The following is a 21047-nucleotide window of genomic DNA, read 5'->3' on the forward strand; positions in this document are numbered from 1 at the left end:
GAGTACTATTTCAGGTTTCCAAGGGGAGCACTCATCTCAACCCCCATGTGTTAGAACCTCTCATGTACCTTCCTTGATTCACTGAATCTATCACACCCTTGCTACCAACAAAGTTATCTTACTTGCCTCTATGTGAAATCGCGGTCAAGGCATTACTATACGACCCACTATTGGGACTCCTACACCAAACAGTTTGAGGTCTAATTGGGACTTCTTACCGGGGAGATCCCCTGACATGTTGGTGGGTCCAACACTGTCAACACCTTCCTGTACATTCTCCTTGACGATCAAATTGCCAAACTAATGTAAATTTTCAATGTTTTTGATTTGCTTTTCATTTTTTAAATTTCTAGTTGGTTGGACATTGAATTTTATGACATATTTTATTTTCTTCGAACAGGACACAACTCATTTCAATAGAGGAATACAAATTAACTTTGGAGATGTTCCATCTACTGATGTTAGAAGTGAAGAGGAACCATCTCATAGCGTTCATCCACATCGCCAAACAAATATAAAGGTTAAGTGAATTTGATATTTTTATCATTTTTTCATTTACAGTTGGTTGGACATTTTATTTTATAACCTTTTATGGGGAAAACATGATTTCATCTCACTAGGTTGGAGAATTGGAATCCAAAACATCAACTTGTAAAAATAATGTAGATGTTCAATGTATTTGATTTTTTTTCCATTTTTGAATCTTTATTTGTTGGACATTTAGTTTTATAACATATTTTATTTTTTTGAAACAAGAAACAACTCATTTGAATAAAGGCATAGAAACTAACTCCCAAAATATTCCATCCATTGATGTTAGAAGTGAAGAGAAACCATCTCATAACACTCATCCACATCAAGAAACAAATGTAAATTTTGAATGCATCTGATTCTTTTTTTATTTTTTTCATTTATAATTAGTTGGAAAATTATTTTTAAAATCTTTTATGACAAAGAGACCTTTACATCCTCTCAGGTTCGCGAAATGCAGACCATAAATTTTTAAAGACCCTATCATAGATCCATTCCACATGCTTCAAATTTGGGAATGGAATCTCATGTTCCTGAAAATGAAGTACATTTTAGAAGAAATTTTACTCTTCCAAATGGTTCTCAACATGCTCCAGAAGATAGAGATCATATTCATTTTGATGAAAACATGATTGCAGTGCATAAAATATTTCGAGAAAATATGGATAGCTTGTCAGTTGTCCAAATGTGCCACATTAGCCAAGAATCATATCCCAGAATCCATGTTTTGAGACATTCTGAAGAACTTGTTTGCAGACGATGTAAGAGCAAAAGAGGAGCCCATCATTTTTGTTGATATAATAACATGGATCCTGGTGAGCAACCTCATATTTTAAGATTTATTACTCAAGTTGAAGAATTTCTAATAGCATGTGTGAATCCTATTTTTCAAGTGACACATGCTCAATGTGGGAAATATAAGTATAGCAGTCATACACTTAGCTTTCGTCAAGATATTTCTACAATTATACAAAGTCTTCCCCGACATGTTAAAGATATTGACTTTCTATTTGTGAGGAGACATGTCACTCAGTCTAAATATTATGAATGTTATGTCAAAAGATCTCGAGTGATGGCTGCATTTCTTTTCAAAATCAAACATGATCAATATTATGAAGATGTTGTAATTAACTACGATTTAGTGAATGCTATGCCTAAAAGATCAACAAATGTCTCCTCCAGGCTTAAATTTGTTGATTGTGATATTGAAGAATCTGAGATCAACGCAACTAATAATGAAGGGTTGCCTGTTGATCATTTTCCCTCTCATCCTTCTTCTTTTGTTGCTCACCTACCAAATGAATGAAGAGAAGTGGAAGAAATTAAAGAATTTCTTAATAATGTTGGTTCTTCACATGTTCAAGACATGGATTGGCCCAGTATTGGAACCTCTCCATTCAAAGAATATAATACAGAGGGGTTATTAGATATGGCATTCCCAACATTGTTCCCCACTCGTGATGCTGATTGGTTGCAACCACATATTTGTAGTGATGAACTTCATGAGTATGCATTGCATCTTCTTAGGTACTATGATTAGCGATTTGGAAGCCATCCTCACTTTCGATATTACCTATTAAACATGATAATGTGGCATCGGAGCCAAGCAATTGTTGTAGTTTTTGTAAAGAAACGTTTACATGATAACTCACCTATAACAATTGAAGAGTTGCATCAACAACTGTCTGATTTACCATATAATAAGTTGGCTGAGAATCTTATGTGGTTTGGTTCTTCTTTGAGAGGTACAAGGGAATACTGGACTAAGTGTCGAGCTGAATTGATTGACATGATTACTCAATTGGGATGTCCATCTTTATTTTTTACTTTGAGTGCAACTGACACAAAGTGGCCAGAGTTGCATAACCTCATGCCCATACATTCACATTCTCGTTCTTTAAATGAGCATCATATGAAAATTGAGAATTTTATCCACTACCTTCATATTGTTGCCACATTTGTTCACCATAGATTCAATATTTTTTAGAGGAATTTATCCAAAAATATCTTAAAGATAAAGACTTCTGGTATAGGTTTGTGTTGTTGAATTTATTTTCTATACTTTGTCAACTTTTATTATGATTCTATTTATATTTTTTGTAGTAACTATATCTTTATTTTCTTTAGATATGAGTGGAAACATAGAGATTCAGCACATATCCATGGTTTCCTATGGTTGGAAGGCACTCCTAACATGGAAATACTTGGTTGGTCAAATGGTTCTGATGTACAACTTGTAAAGAGATTCTTTGAAAAATATGTAACTACATGGAATCGACGTGACATACATTGTCACGACATAATGGTTCCACGAAGACTCAATGATGACCCTTGCCTATTCAATACTGGTTAGATTTTCTCTTGTAATCCTCATAATGATCATGAATAATTGTTAAACCGTGTCCAAAGGCACACAAAGTGTAGTGTAGATTCTTTTTTGTGCAAAAAAGGCACTATTCTAACATGTCGATACAATGCTCCATGGGATCTTTGTGATGAATCAAGTTTTTTGATAGATGATGAAGGAAGAAAAAAAATATGAGCCAGCAAGAAATGATGACAGGCTTAATGTACATTACATTGACCTTCTAACAATGTGGCATGAAAATGTTGATTGCTAGCCAATGATTTCTCACTATGATGTCTTGAAATATATTGCTAAGTATGCATCAAAAGCAGAAAAAGGGTCTGAAAGTTATCATCATATGTTAACTAGAATTTCAAATTCTATTAGCTCTCAGGATCATGCTTTATGTGCATATATAAGGTTTCTTGCAGAAACGATTGTTGATCGTGACATTGGAGCGCAAGAAATGTGCCATATGTTGCTTAAGCTACCTCTTGTTGTTTGTAGTCAGAAATTTGTTTCCTTAAATGTTGGAAGAAAGGTTTTCAAGAAAATCTCAAGGGATGGCCTGCAATGTTCATCTAAGAATACTTTTGTTCAACATTATTAGAAGAGACATTTTTTCCATGAACATATATCTTTGATAGAAATAAAAAGATCTTGGACATTTGATAGCAAGTGTAAACAAGATCCATGGAAGCCTAGAGATGTTCAGGCTATTGTTCGGGTTTGGCCACAGTTTTATTCTATTCTTGGTGAGGCTTTAGATGAATTTGAAACCTTTTGCTAGACATAATTGCTCTTGTACAAGCCATTTTGTGACATTCCTGCAGAAATTGGCCTTTCATCTGAAATTATTATTGAAAATTGGAGGAATTTCCGATATCAAGCATGGCATGTTGATCGAAATCCATCAATTGCAAACAATATTGAAGATGAAGAAGATGGTGATTTTTCTAACCAAGAAATGAATCTTGAAGATGATTTTCAAGAATGGAAAATTTTCTCTCGCTTGGTTCCACTGAATGATGTGAATTTTTCTGATCTTCACAACCTTTCTCCGAGGGACTTTGATATATCCTTTGACTGGGAAGTACAACTATTTCTGATGATGTTGCAGAAGAAGCTATTAATTTTATAATGAATGCAAAATCAAGGGGTGATATTGTTGAAATTTCAAACAAAACATTTGCATCTCCAGATTCATTGTCAGAAAAACAACGACTTCCTTTTGAAATTGTTTCAAGGCACTTTGTTGAATATGAGATTCGTGAAGCTCTTCTTATGATTGTTCAGGGCACTGTGAGTGTTGTGAAGTATTTCCTTATCCATTGTATTTTTGAAGCTCTTTCTAATTTTTCAAGTAATGGAAGAAGCCCTTTTCTTCTTCTTACCCCAATAGGAATAACTTCTTTTAATATACATGATAAAACAGTACACTTAGCTCTAAAAATTCCAATTAAAGATATGCAACCAATATAGGGGCAGTCACTTGCAGTATTCCAAGAAGAAATGAGACATGTTAGATATATATTGATTGATGAAATGATTTTTCTAGGATCAAGGTTTTTTATGCAAATAGATGCTCGATTATGATAAGCATTTCCAGAGAAAAAGAATTGTCCTTTTGGTGGCAGATCCATCATCCTTGTGGGTGACCTTGGCCAGCCTCTTGCTGTGAGAGATAAGCCTTTGTATGCAGGTAATACAACACGAAAAGTCTTGTGGAACAAATTCAACATTGTTTTCACCCTTGACACAATCTTTCTCCAACAAGGGAATAATGAGAAACAATCTTGTTTTTGTAGAGTCCTCAATAAAATAAGAAATGTAGAACTTGTTATTGAAGATTGGGAGTTTCTTATGTCAGGGATTGATATGAGGTTGCATCCTAGAGAAAGAGATTTATTTAATGCAGAAGTTCGCATGTTTCAAAAAATAATTTGGTCTCCTTCCATAATAGGCATATGTTAAAATCATTAAATTCTCCAATTGCACGATGTATTGCTGAGCATTCAAGGCGTTCACAAATCATTGGTGTTGATGATGATCAATTGGACCGTGAAGTTTTGTTGTGTCATGGTCAGCGTGTTATGTTGACATGTAATTTTTGGGTTGAAGATGGCTTGGTGAATGGTGCACTTGGTTATGTTAAGGATATATTTTATACGCCTACCTCTAAGCCATCTCAACTTCCAATGTTCACAAATGTTGTTTTTGATAAGTATGTTGGTGTTCCATTTGATGCAAGTAATCCAAACATTGTGTCTATCACACTAGTGATAAGAGGAAATTGAAAACAAATTCCTTTGAAGATGGCATGGGCTCTTATAATCCACAAGTCAGAGGGATTGAATTTAGAACAAGCGTCAGTTGATATCGGGAATAAAGAGCAGCAAGGCCTTACCTTCACAGCCATATCAAGAGTGAAATCAATAGATGGTTTATGCATTGCACCACCTTTCTCTTTCCAACGTTATTCCAAGATGAAATATAGTGCATATGTTACAATTAGGAAGAAAGAAGAGGAACGATTGAAGTCCATATCGCTATGACACACAACTAATAACATTGTGACCTTTTTTATAATATGTTTTTTTGAATTGCTTTTATTTTCCTATTGATTCACTTCTAATATAATAATCATTTTCATATATTTATGAGATTAATGCATTCATCATATTCATAGTAATATTTGAGAAAGTTGTTTACATCTTTTTTCATGTTGTTCAATTTACTTAAATTTTTTTAAGTGGTTATTGTAATTTTCTTTGCAACAGACCATTCAGACATAAACAACGAGTTATATGAACCAATCATTCAAAATCAATTTTATAATTGGTTCATATTGATATTAATATTGTGGATTCATATTACATCATGAAATGCAAAAAAGGAGGTTTTGAACATTGGCCATCACCGTGGCCAATATTCATTTTTTGAATATTGGCCATTGTTTTATTCTATTTCCAAGGTTTTTTCTATTGTATTGTGAAATGAGGCTTATACTTGTAGAAATTTTTATAACATTTGGTTCATGTAACAATAGATTGTTTTATTTCATGTAACATTATAAGATTAATTTTTTTAACATAAATAAAAATGGGGTGCTATGTTTTATGTATATATATCTAGATATGTGAATGCTTATTTATTTGTGCATGTATTTATTGATTTTGGTTTTGGATTTTTTTTCTTTCAAATGCAGATATGGGCAGTAATGATGTCATCTATTATTCAAGAACAGTGCACAATATTGCTGGAAAGATAAGTTTTATTTCGTAACTTCGAAACAAGTTTGATAGAAAACATGGGTTCCATCCTGCGTTTATTGATGAGCATCTTCGTATGCTAGATTAAATGAAAACACATGTAAAATATTTCTTACATGTGCACCAGAGGGAGTCTGGGAGGAGAACAAGAAGGAATTGGTTGGAAAGTGTTAAGTATCGTGATCATTATCTTGTTGATTTGAATTGGTGTTTCTTTTGTCATCAGTCTGGTTATGTTTTGGAAGAGGCTATTCCATAGATGACTTTTGATGGAGTGTTTCAAGTTTAATTTTGTAGTGGAATTGTTTGATGTAAAGAAAACAAAAAATCTATGTTAAGACTCAATGTTCTTTCTGTGGTTGCAATGTTGGTGAAATTGAATATTTTTTCTCGCTGTTGTTGTTATGTAAAAAAATGTATATCTTTGGCCTTAAAATGTCCTATTATGTTTTTCTTCTTTAAATCCAATGTGTGCAATTTAGATGTGTTTTTTCATTTATGTTCCTTTGCTCCAATGCCAGTGTTACTATTTTATTTTTTTCTCTTGCATTTGTAATTGTTTTGGTCTTTTGTGTGGGTCCCTTCATTTTTTTCATGTCTTTCATAAATGAAAATATTGTTGACGTTTATAATATTATTGTTGGGCTTTCATGTTCTCACTATTTATATCAATATTCTTGAGATTTATACTATTAATACATTCATGTATTGATATTAATGTATTTATGCCTTAAAATTTATTTATTGTTTATAATGTATTGATATAAATGTGTTATTATTAATGTGATGATGATTTATCATGTTTTAATGCTTTATAGTGTATTATTATTAATGCATTCATAATAATTTTATGTATTGATGTCTTAATGGTTTACAATGTGCTTCTTATATTGGTTGTGGTTTGTGTTTATTATTATTGTTTTGTGTTATAGCATTATTTACATTTATAATATTGATGCCATGGATTTAGGGCTTAGGGGTTTTAAAATATTTAATATGACATATATTCTCTCACTTTCAAAACCAATCATTGTGATCATTGTCGAACGTTGCATTCTAACGAAGATTTTCTTGAGATGAAAACCATAATCAACCATGGTGAATCATGGTCAACCATGGTCCAACGTCGCATTGTAACAAAGATTGTATCAATATGAAAATCAATGATGGTTAAGGATGGTCATTGATATTTATTTTTTGATTTATAATATTTATCGTTGGGTTTAAACAACTTGGATTTATAATATTAATCCATTGGTGTTAGAATATCAATCCTTTCCATTTTTAATATTGATCCCTCGCATTTTTTGATCCCTTAGGTTTATAATATTTTTCTCTTGGGTTTATAATATTAAACCCTTGGGTTTATTTGTTCTTTGAGTTTATAATACTAATAATTCCTTTGGTTTATCATCTTATCCTTTGGGTTTATTAATCCCTTGACTTTAAAATATTAATTGCTATGGTTTATTAATCCTTTAGGTTTTTAACATTAGTTTGTTGGCTTTATTTATTCTCTGGGTTTATTAATCATTTGTTTCTATAAAATTAATGCCTTGGGTTTATAATATTAAATGATTGGGTTTATTAGTTCCTTGGGTTTATAATATTAATAATTCCTTTGGTTTATTAATCCCTTGAGTTTAAAATATTAATTCTTAGGGTTTATTAATCTCTTCGGTTTTTGTATTGGTTTGTTGGGTTTATTAATTCCTTGTTTTTATTAATCGCTTGAATTTATTAATCCTTTGTGTTTAGAATATTATTTTGTTGGGTTTACTATTTCCCTTCAATTTACTATTTCCTTGGGTTTATAATATTAAATGATTAGGTTTATTTGTTCTTTAAGTTTATAATATTAATAATTCCATGGGTTTATCATTTAATCTCTTGGGTTTATTAATCCCCAATATTAAGGTTTAAATAATAGTCCTAAGGTTTAATATTAATCCCTTATGTTTACAATGTTTATCCCTTCAATTTATTAACCTATTCATTTTATAATATTAACAATCCCTAGGGTTTATTGATCCCTTGGGTTTATAATATTCATAGTCATGTGGGTTGATCAATACTTTGGGTTTAAAATATGAATTCCTAAGCTTTATTAATCCCTTATGTTCTTAATATTGATCCCTTACACTTTTTTATCCCTTGGGTTTCTAATATTTTTCCCTTGAGTTTATTAATACTTGGGTTTATAATATCAAATTCTTGGGTTTTTTCGTTCTTCAAGTTTTTAATATTAATAATTCCTTTGGTTGATCATTTAATCCTTCGGTTTTATTAATCGCCTAAGATTAAAATATTAATTCCTAAGGTTTATTAATCGTTTCGGTTTTAATAATAGCTTGTTCAGTTTATTGATTCCTTGGGTATATTGATCCCTTGCAGTTATTAATCATTTGTTTTTATAATATTAATGCCTTGGGTTTGTAATATTAATAATGCCTTGGGTTTATTGATCTCCTGTATTTGTAATATTAATAATCCCTTGGTTTTATAAAACCCCAATATTAAGGGTTAAATATTTGTCCAACTATTTATGATTATGTCAATATCACAATAGATTAATCTAATATGGAAACCAACCATGGTCAACCATGTTTATTTTAGGGTTTATAATAGTCATGTTAGGGTTTATATGCATTGGATTTATAATTTTTATCCCTTAGGTTTATTATTCCCTTGGGTTTATACTATCAATCCTTTTGGTTTATTGATCTAAGGGTTCATATTCGTATGGTTTAATATTATCCAACAATGGTCAACAATAAACAACCATGTTCAACCATGATCAACCATTGTCCAACATCGCATTGTGACAAGGATTATCTTAATATGAAAATCAACCGTGGTCAACCATGTTTATTTTAGTATTTTTAATATTTATCTAAGGGTTTTTATACCTTGGGTTTATAATATTACTCCTTGGATTTAATATTATTCCCTGGGTTCAAAATCCCTTGGGGTTTTAGTATTAATCCATTGGGTTTATTATTCCTTTGGTTTTATAATATCAATCCCTTGGTTTTATTATTCTCTTAGGTTTATAATGTTAATCATGGTCAACCATTGTCAGTCATAGCCAACCATGATCAACCATGGTTGAATGTCACATTGTGACAAGGATTGTCTCACCATGAAAATAAACAATGTTTGTTTTGTCTCAATATGAAAATCAACAATGGTTAAGGATGGTTATTGGTATTTATTTTTGGATTTGTAATATTTATCATGGGATTTAAACAACTTGGATTTATAATATTAATCCATTGGGTTTAAAATGTCAATCTTTTCTGTTTTTAATATTGATCCCTTGCATTTTTTATCCCTTAGGTTTATAATTTTTTCTGTTGGGTTTGTAATATTAAATAGTTGGGTTTATTAGTTCCTTGGGTTTATAATATTAATAATCCCTTTGTTTTATTAATCCCTTGAGTTTAAAATATTAATTCTTAGGGTTTATTACTCTATTCGGTTTTTATATTGGTTTGTTGGGTTTATTGATTCCTCGACTTTATTAACCGCTTGGATTTATTAACCCTTTGTGTTTATAATATTATTTTGTTGGGTTTACTATTTCCTTGGGTTTATAATATTAAATGCTTAGGTTTATTTGTTCTTTAAGTTTATAATAGTAATAATTCCTTGGGTTTATCATTTAATCCCTTGGGATTATTAATCCCCAATATTAAGGTTTAAATAATACTCCTAAGGTTCAATATTAATCCATTAGGTTTACAATGTTTATCCCTTCAGTTTATTAACCTATTGGGTTTATAATATTAACACTCCCTAGGGTTTATTCAGCCCTTGGGTTTATAATATTCATAGTCATGTGGGTTTATCAACCCTTTGGATTTAAAATATTAATTCATAAGCTTTGTTAATCCCTTATGTTTTTAATATTGATCCCTTGCAATTTTTTATCCCTTGGGTTTCTAATATTTTTCCCTTTGATTTATCCATTCCTTAGGTTTCTAATATCAAGTGATTATGTTTTTTTGTTCTTCAGGTTTATAATATTAATAATTCCTTTGGTTTATCATTTAATCCCTTGGTTTTATTAATCCCCTCAACTTGAAATATTAATTCCTAAGGTTCATGAATCGTTTGGGTTTTTAATATTACTTCTTTGGGTTTATTGATTCCTTGGGTATATTGATCCCTTGCATTTATTAATCATTTGGTTTTATAGTATTAATGCCTTGGGATTGTAATCCCTTGGTTTTATAAAACACCAATATTAATGGTTAAATTAGTGTCCAACTATTTATGATTATGTCAATATCACAATAGATTAATCTAATATGAAAATCAACAATGGTCAACAATAAACAACCATGTTTGACCATGATCAACCATGGTTCAACATCTCATTGTGACAAGGATTGTCTCAATATGAAAATAAATTGTGCTCAACCCTGTTTATTTTAGTATTTTTAATATTTATCTAAGGGTTTTTATACCTTGGGTTTATAATATTACTCCCTTACGTTTAATATTATTCCCTTGGGTAACCCGGATGCGGGTGCTTTTAAGGTTCATAAATGAGGAGTTCACATCGCGCCGGCAGCTGGTCCTGCAGATGGCAGGATCGCACATCCTCCCATGCCCTCTCGTGGATGAACCAACTTGACAAGGCGTACCTGCAGAGCAATTTGCATTCGGAAATGAATGCGCAGTTTGTTCGAGATACTTCACTGGGAATTCCATTTATGGCTGCCTCGGCTCTCTATGCGATTATTACCCCCTGGCCTCTCTACATTAGCCCGCCTCTGATTTTTCATCCTTGCAGTGCTCAGAAGGTGGTGTTATTTGTCTAGTTTTGGCTCCCTTTCATCGACGCCTGCTCTGTCTCGCCTTGCTCTTCGTTTCCTCCTCGCTACCCTGTTGCCTTAACAATGGTGCGTCGTTGCGGTAGCTGTCACCGAGGTGGCAGTCGTGGAGGCCGTGGATGCTCTCAGCCTGCTCCTCCGACTATTATTCCTCTGGCTTCGGCTTCCCCTTCATCTGACAATCGCAAGCTTTTTCCCCACAATTCCTTCCAAACCACACATTTCAAGTTTCAAAGTCGCCTCAATCAACCTGTTCTCTCGGCCAGCATCACTGTAATTTTTGCGGAGGAAGAAGCTCAGCCTACTGTTTCGGTGAATACCTCTACAATGCAGTCTCAGAAGGAAAGCGAACAACAGGGGGATGAAGTAGGCACTGTGTTCAACTGTGGCGGTTTGCAAGCTGATGGAAATGACCCGAATGTCTCCAAGCCTACAGACGGCGACCTTCAAGATATCTCGGCCTCTGTTCATCCAGCGAGTGGTTCCGGTGGCATTCGGTGTTTGGTAGACGTTCCCGGTGGCAGCGGTTCAGCTCAGGAGGACATGGTCGATGACTCGTGGATGGAAAATCCAAGCCCGGTGGAGGAGGAAGCTCCGGAACATGAAACTGATGCCTGATGCCTCCTGGGCTATGTCTACTTCCCTGTTCCTCTCCTTGCTCTTCAGTTCAATGTACGTTGCCTATAAGGCTTTTGTCAAAGTCTTTTTGTATCAGGTCTTTAATTCTGCTGTTGTTTCAGGTCTCTGGTTATGCAATTTTTCTTATGGTTATCTGGGCAGTCTAGATAGTATGACCACAACTCTCTTCTATTTTTTCTGTGGCTCACCAACATGGCCAGTTCTCTATGTAAGGCTTTGAGCTTTTGTATCTGGTTAATCCCATCCCTGGGAAAGTTTGTATGCATTGATAGACAGTCTCGGCTCTCCTCTGAGGGCTCGACCGAATTGTAACTGTATTTTTACTTTTTATTAATAGAATTAGCCTTTACTTAGAAAAAAAAAAATATTATTCCCTTGGGTTCAAAATCCCTTGGGGTTTTAGTATATCAATCCCTTGGGTTTATTATTCTCTAAGATTTATAATATCAATCATGGCCAACCATTGCCAATCATAGCCGTCCATGTTAAACATTGGTTGAATGTCTCATTGTGACAAGGATTGTCTCACCATAAAAATAAACCATGTTTATTTTAGTGTTTGTAATATTTATATTAGGGTTTACCAATATTGGGTTTATAATATTAGTCCCTTGGGTTTAATATTATTCCCTTTGGTTCATAATCCCTTGGGGTTTAGTATTAATCCCCATGGTTTATGTTTTCCTTGGGTTTATTATTAACATGCGTTTATAATATCAACCATGGTCAACCATAACCAACCATGGTCAACCATGGTCAATCATGCTCGGATCTCGCATTATGACAAAAATTGTCTCCATATAAAAGTCGAGGACAATCATTGACAATCATGGTCAACCATGGTCAGCCATGGTTGATGATGGTCAAACATATTTTATATAACAAACATCATCAACCATGGTCAACCGTGGTCAAACATGTTTGAATGTTGTGTTTTGACAAAAATTGTCTCGATATGAAAATCAACCATGATCAACCATGGTCCAATGTCGCATTGTGACAAAGATTGTCTGGATATGAAAATTAACCATGGTCCAACATGGCATTGTGATAAGGATTGTCTCAATATGAAAATTAGACATGATCAACCATGGTCCAATGTCGCATTGTGACAAAGACTATCTGGATATGAAAATTAACCATGGTCAACCATGGTCCAACATGGCATTGTGATAAGGATTGTCTCAATATGAAAATCAACCATGGTCAGTCATGTTTATTTTAGAGTTTATAATATTTATCTTAGGGTTTATATACGTTGGGTTTATAATATTAGTCCCTTGGGTTTAATCTTATTCCCTTGGGATTTTAGTATTAATCCCTTGGGTTTGTTATTCCCTTGGGTTTATAATATCAATCGATTGGGTTTATAAATATTAATCATGGTAAACCGTGGTCCATCATAACCAACCATGTTCAACCATGGTCAAACCATATGGATATGGAAATCAACCATGCTCAACCATGGTCCAATGTTGTGTTCTGACAAAGATTGTCTTGATATGAAAATCAATCATGGTCAACCATGGTTAACCATGGTCCAACGTTGCATTATGACAAGGATCATCTCTATATGGAAATCAACCCCTGGGATTTTAGTATTAATCCCTTGGGTTTATAATATCAATCACTTGGGTTTATTATTCTGTGCTCAACCATGGTTTATTATGATGTCAACCATGGTCCAACATCGAATTATGATAAGGATTATTGGTTGAAGGGAAAGTACCCCTAGGGTCCTTTCGGCTAAGACTCTACCAGACTGAAAATTGCTTATTCAAAGAAACACACACACAGCCATCATTTTTACTTTTAAGTAAATTCTACCATTAAGGGTACGTACCTAAGGTCCTACGTTCGAGAAGGCCTTTAGGGTCCAAACCCTTCTTGGAGTTCCCTTCTTCTTCCTTTGACCTGCAAGACAAGCAAATCAAAGAACACAACAATACATGTACAGATACTTATGTATAAACCATCTTTATGCTATAAAGTTAGTTATAAAAATCTTTAAGTAACCACTTGCATAAGAATTCAAAACAAGAATCTCATAAGCATAAAGAAAGATTGTTTCGGGAACAAAGACGTGTTTCTTTATATATAAAGGAAAATAAAGTACATATAACGGAAAGATATCACCTGAACACCTTCAGCAGGCTCCAAGCAAAGCTTCCTCCCGGATTCGTTCCAGCCTCAAGCCTCCAACAAGAGCTCCTTCCAAGTCTTACTCAATGATGATATCAAGGATGAATGATCACCAATACACATGGAAACAAGGGTTTCCTATGCAAAATGGGGGAAGTGCAGAAAGCACCAAGGACTTCAGACCTGGTCTAAGGGAAAAATCTCAGCATAATAATCTTGCTCTCTTCTCTTTCTCTCTCTCTGGCCTTCCCTTTGATGTCTTTTTATACCCTCTCCAAAGTAGTTTTTTAGTTAGGAGTTGGTTGGGAACAGTTGGGCCACGGGCACTAACAGGTGATCCAGCAGGTAAAACCCGCGATCTCCGCCCGAAAAAGAGGAATTTATTATTTTTTTAAGTTTTTTAATAGATACACGCGGGTTGGGTATGACAGACCCGCGTGTACACGCGTTTAACTCAGGGCAATGTCGCGTATAGGGAATAAAACACTGTTTTTTAAATTTTTGGACCAGGTCTGGAAGGAGGGGTTGCCCTAGGCCATGAGTGCAGCATCACAAACCATAAGAGTGAGATTTGGAGCTATAATAGATGCCCCCTAATGTATGAGGTCAGAAGGGGAACATGATGGCTGAAATATATTAAGTAAGTACAAGGAAAGGAACTCTGCCGAAAAACCGAGGAGGACTTCACCAGAATTCAGCCTGCCAAGCCACCGAAAGGAGATCAGAAAGAAACACTGTCTGAGGCGGGCATACCCATGCTCAGGAAAAGTAAAGCATGTCCGCATATCAAGTACAAGCGGATCCACTAAGTATACAAGTATAAATGACTGGAAAATACATAATGGATCATCTGATCATAATGAGTAAGTACATGTCTGAATATCACATATAAGACTGTCAATCATGCTGAAAGATGCAACGAATCACTGATATCAAAGACTGATCCCAAAAAGGTACCAACTGAACATGATGGAATAGGATGGTACTACACTGCAAACTCAGGTGCCAGCATATAGAATGTCGCCGTGACTGACTGCAACATATAAGGGTGAGTGGTATCAACTAGCAGCAACAGGAGCAACTGTCAAGTGAACCAATGAATGCTGATACAACCTGAGGTCTTCACCGACCGTCGTGGTACATTTATACACCATGGGAATAAATGATCTGAAGTCGACCATGTGAGAAATCGTTTGATTACCGGTCATTGATGTATACCGTTAACAAACGCGAGACTACTCACCGATAATGATAATGAGCGTCAAGGTACCCAGTACAATCTAACAAGTGTGAATAGATGAGCTGAAGTCGAACACCTGTAAGAATCTATCAATTAGGAGACAATGATGGTTTCCCACTGTCGATAGCGAGGAATCTGCCACTAATGACTGCAAACCCCAAGGTACTGCCAAATGGACTCTAGATCTTTGCCCCAGAGCAATGAGTCGGAGTCGATAGGGAAAGATCCGCTAGAAGGAAGGCATTAAGGCATCCTCCATCAATCTAGCGCGAGTGTAACCCGTAGGCCAATAATATGGAAGGAATCAGACGAAAAAAGATGTAGTAACCCAACCGAAGTACGTTTCCAGCGTACACAAGATGTGGCTAGCGCACGTTAGAAACCCTCTGAACCAACCAATAATGAAAGCTGACACAGAGGCGAGGTATCCACCAATAGGGTCAAATGGAAACCAAGGTACTGCATGAATCCCAATGTGTGATAATGTATGCTGATGTCGAACACAAGGGAAACCACTCAGTCAAAGACCCATGATACTGATCGATGCTGAGCACAAGGTGACCTATCGATAATGAAAATAGGGCCAGGGTGCGGCTCTAGGCCTGTCCTTAGAGCAAGGTGTCGTCGTCGATAAGGACAAGACCCGCCAGCAAGAAGTCAATGAGGACCTTCTCAAACCGGCACGAGTAAAGGACCAATATAACTGATGTGATGATAGACATGACACTGACAACCAGGGATGGCCGACTGAAAAATGAGTCAAGAGACACCGCAGAAAGGCCGACTCAGGCTAACTTCCCTTGAACAAAAGCACGACTCAATGTGACTATGTGGCAACATATGATGAATCTGTATAAGTTCGTCATGCAGGAGGCTCGAACGAACCCTCCATATGATTGGAAGAGATAACCAATCGGGGGAGAACTGACTCGATAACAAGGTTATGGCGTACCTAAGTCAAACTAAATCCCACCCATGTGGAGGAGACTTTGTTTTGAGTGCTTTTTTCAAGGGTGACACGACTGACTCTAGCTGCCAACAATAAATGGAAATAATGTCCCTGTTCCTGCTCTTTTTGGAATATTTAATTTTTTTGTCTTTTTCTGATAAGCCGGAAAAAGAATAAAAGAATGCTATGGTACAGTGGAAAGAATGAGTGTCGGTGAAACAGATGATCTAGTTCCTGGGAAAGGAACGTTCCTATGCTCAATGCAGGGAGGTGAAAAACTGGTCAGTGACACTCAGAGGTAAGTTCCTTCCACGGATCTGGGTATGTCAAGCTGCAGAAGTCAAGGGTATGCAAGGTTGATTTTGCAGACGTCATGGTCAAAAGTTGGCTTAAACACGAGTCCAAGTGAAGCCGGCTATAGGCCAAAAGGTGCAAATGGTCAACATGCAATGCAGAAGTACAACTCAACACACATAGGAGCCTCTAGGGTATAAGGCCAGAACGAAGCGAAGAAGCAAAGAGGAATGAGTCTTCAACGCATAAGTCATGGCGGGACTACAGAGGACTCCCGAGCCTACTCAAAACGAAGCAGCATGGGCAACAAATGTCAGTGAGGTGCTAACTAGGATGCCCATGTAAAAGGATGGCTCTACCATCATGTCATGATTTAAAGAATCGGCGAGTGAAAAATGGCTTACGAACCATAACATGATGGGGTCGACCCTACGGCAGATGTATCGGTCAAATGGAGGCTAGTATGCATAATGCAACGGAAAAATGGTGTCCCTAACCTATATGCCAGTGAGAACTCGATACCTGCCATGACGGGTCAGCAGTCATGGAACCGTCTCGAACCGTCGAAAAATGTCCAAAATGTCATGAAAAAACAACCCAATCTCGACATTCTAAGCTCCCAAGTTAAAAGTGACATGAAACCAAACAAAATAAAATTTTGAAAAATTTTTCATTTTCAAAACTTATAAAAAGAAATTTTGGACTTACCATTTTCACCGTTTGACTTGGAGAGCAAAAATTGTGGAGCAAAAGAAGCAAACTTCCCCGTGACTTATTCAACCGTTCAAACTTGCCGAAAACTTCCAGGTAAGCACTAAACTTGTCTTGCAATTAATTGTGATAGTTTTTAGGAAGCTTAATTAATGTTTCACTGTTAGACTTTTGCAAAAAATTGCTCTGCGGCGTACACGCGAGTTGGCTGTATAGAACTCGCGTATACGACGGCCCTACACGCGACTGTATACAAGGGAACCCGTGTGTGCGCAGCAAACAAATTTTATACACAAAACTAACGGATGAAAATGATTTTTTCTTCCAGGATGACTCTCACATGGCGTGAAAGAGAGCACTCAGCCGTAGATAATGAAGCTATGAACAATGATGAGGCATTAGACGCCCTACGGGGATGCGGATTGTTAAAATTCTTCAAGTTTCCAAATATGAAAGAAAACGTGCGTCTGCTCGAGAGACTCATTGATTATTGGGATGTCGAGGAGGAAGCTTTTGTGATTGATCAGATGCCACTCAGGGTAGAAGTGGAAGATATATATTTCATCACGGGCCTTTCCCGAAGGGGAGAGGTAGTACATTCCCCGGGCAGGACCCGGAATAGTCTCAATGTAGACGACTATGTTCAACTTTACTGCCCAGGTCATCGAAAGGTCGGGAGCCAGATCTCTATCCCACACGTGGCGAGTTTGTCACTGCGGATAATCTTGTTCACCATAGCTCGAGTGAACGGATCATCCTCACTACATCAGGCATCACGGGTAAACATGAGCGTAGCAGTGGACTGTCTCACCACGGTGTTTGACTGGTGTACTCCTCTACTTGCCAACATGAAGGAACAGCTTGCTTCTATCAGGAGGGGACAGACCAAGAACTTTGGGTACGGAACCATTTTATGCACTTTCTTCTTCGAGAAGGTTCCCGCACTCCACCCCAGGGTAGCAGTTCCCATCAGTAGTCCACGTGATCCACGCATGGGCCGGTGGGCTGACTTGATGAAACGTCTGGGGGGTGGGGAAGTGCCTAGGAATGCATTCGACAATGACTTTTTTGCTTGGTGGGAGCAACAGATCATCGCCATAGATGACTACCCCTATGCTGGGCTGGATTTCCGAGGAGATCCTGATCTAGTGTTACCACCAGATGCAGCATGGGGCGAGATTGGTAAGATTTTTTATTTTTATGATTTTTTGGATTTTTCAAATAGAATGATAAATTTTGAAAAATATTTTTTGATGAGATTCAAATGACTAATATGATGATCATGTTCCAGACATTGGGCCCGTGCGACCAGATGGATTCCCGCGGCATGGACGGCGTGGCCGAGGAGCCGAAGAGGCGGCTGCGGATGCGGAAAGGACCCTCAACAACGTCCAACGACACTTGGCGAGACTGAGCTGCCAAGTACCGATGGCCGAGATAGAGGACCTTCCTCCAGATATGCAGCGTCACGTGGTTGGGATGCCACGTGACTGGGTTCGCGTCTTTCGGCGCGTGGCCAATGCTATAGTTACTTATTTAGCTGCTCATCCAGAGCCGAGGCATTAGATATGCCTAACATGATTATGGGCATTTGAGTCCCAATTTTGTATATTTTTGGACACACATATGTACACTCGAGACGCTTTGCGATATATATATATATATATATATATATATATATATATATATATATATATACAGTTTGAATTTTTGATGCATGATTTTATGATGATGAATGATTGATACGCCAGTCTAATGCTTGATTAGCGATAGAATCAGCTAACCAATTTTGAGATCTTGGAATGTGCAAATAATTAATGTAAATAAATGATCTTTGCAACAACCTCACCCTTAAATATTGGCGATATAATAGTGGATCTCTAACCCGATAAATGTTACTTAACTGAGACACTATCAATTGAGAATCAAGATATACTACCAACGAGTCGATCCCATAAGAGATTGCCTCGGATAATAAATTGATAACAGCTGTATACTCGGCCATATTGTTTGAAGCAGGACCGATACACACGCCTCTCGATATCATCAACTGACCAGTTGGGCAATAAAGTACCCAAGCTGCGGAAGCAAGATTCCGAGTGTGCCGACTAGCACCATCGGCGAATCCAAAATACAACAAATCATCCATCAACACCTGCCAAAGCAGACCAAAAAGTGCTGATATCAGAAAACACTCGACAATATATGTACAAATATACATAAAATACAAAGAAGTCATTGCCTGGTAAAACTAAGCAAAATACTTCTTTAAATAGAGCCCATTTTGGGGCTCCGCCAGCTTGTTTCCTTCGAAATCAATTAACTCATACGATCCTTTTTCTAAGACTCGTTTGATAATGAAAGGACCGTACCACATAGGCTTGAATTTGCCTGCCCCCAAGGCGTCCTTATCTTGGTCATAGACCAAGACAAGGTCACCTTCAGAAAAGACACGAGGACGGACAGACTTATCATACTGAGTTTTGACCCTTTTCTTATGGGCTTCATTCATCGTGGCGGCATCTCGACGCTGCTCATCGAGATGTTCCAGGTGAACTAGGCGCTCCTCGAGACTCGAAGTCTTAGGAAGAAGCTTGACAGCCAATTTTAGAGATGGAATTTCACATTCGACCGGAAAGATAGATTCCATCCCGTAAACCAACTGAAAAGGAGTAAAACCAGTAGCCGTTTTGACGGAGGTTCGGTATGCCCAAAGAGCCGGATACAACATAATGTGCCAATTGGACCGATTTTTATCGATTGTCCGTTGGAGTATCGTCTTAAGAGGTTTATTGACCGCCTCGACCTGTCCATTGGCCTGAGGATAGTAAGGAGACGAATGCTCCTGACGGAAACCTAATTTAAGAGCCAATTCGGACATTAGCTGATTTTGGAAATGACTGCCATGGTCAGTGACAATCTCTCTTGGGATACCGAATCTTGAGATAACCTGATTGAAAAGAAACAAAGCTGCCGTGTCACTGTCGTTCTTATAAGTAGGCATGGCCTCAGCCCACTTCGTGAAGTAGCCTACAGCCACGATAATGTACTTGTGATTCGCCGCTGAAGGCAGATTACAAGTCGTAAAATCAATACCCCACTTAGTGAAGGGACCGACGGTGACAACGGGAAAAAGGGGAGTTGGATGCGCGCGCATCTTGCGAGTAAAAATTTGACACGGGTGACAGCGTTTGACCGCTTCCACACAGTCCTTAAAGAGTGAAGGCCAAAAGTAGCCGGCACGTAAGATGCGCTGGGCTGTAGCAAGCCCGGATAGATGACCACCACAAGCTCCACTGTGGCAATCATTAAGCACAGACTCTGCTTCCTCTAAGGTTAAACAACATCGAAGAATTGAATCAACCCCTCGATGGTATAATGTGTCACCAATGATAACATAGTTTTTAGCCAGGTGACGTAATTTGCGACGTTCATCCTTGGAGAAAGTAGAGGGAAACTTCGAAGTCTGGAGATAAACAATGATATCTCCATACCAAGGGTCTTGTGAAGAGATGAGGAATATATGTTCGTCGGGTAAACTTTCCTCATAAACAATATCCTCTCCACAAGGAAGCTCAGAAATTAGCTCTGCGAAGACCATAGATTCCTTAGACTTGGCGGACAAGAACTCGAGGTCGAATTCTTGTAAAATGACTATCCATCTATTATATTTGCCCCCAATCACTCGCCTACTGAGGAAAAATTGGAATGGATTGACCGCCGCTAAGACAAAATTTTTGCGTAGCAAAATATAATGACGGAGCCTCTGGACAGCATGGACAGCTGCCAAGGCCAACTTCTCAATCGGAGAATAGCGGAGTTCAGGGCCTATTAAGCCTCGGCTCAAATAATAAATAACGTGCTCGACGAGAGCATCGTCTTCCTGAACTAGAACCATACCAATGGTAGATTCTGCTGCAGCGAGATATAAAAGGAAGTCTCTACCATAATCCGGTGGACTCAAAAGCGGGGCAGAGACTAATGCCTTTTTCAAAGCATCAAACGACCGCTGCGCAAAGTCGTCCCACACAAATGGAACTCCTTTCCGTAGCAAACGCATGAACCCTTTAGTGATCTCGGT

Source organism: Pinus tabuliformis, chromosome 9 (assembly GCF_031772625.1).
Source record: "Pinus tabuliformis cultivar Carrire ecotype Pingquan chromosome 9, CPIR1, whole genome shotgun sequence".
Taxonomy (NCBI): Eukaryota; Viridiplantae; Streptophyta; class Pinopsida; order Pinales; family Pinaceae; genus Pinus; species Pinus tabuliformis.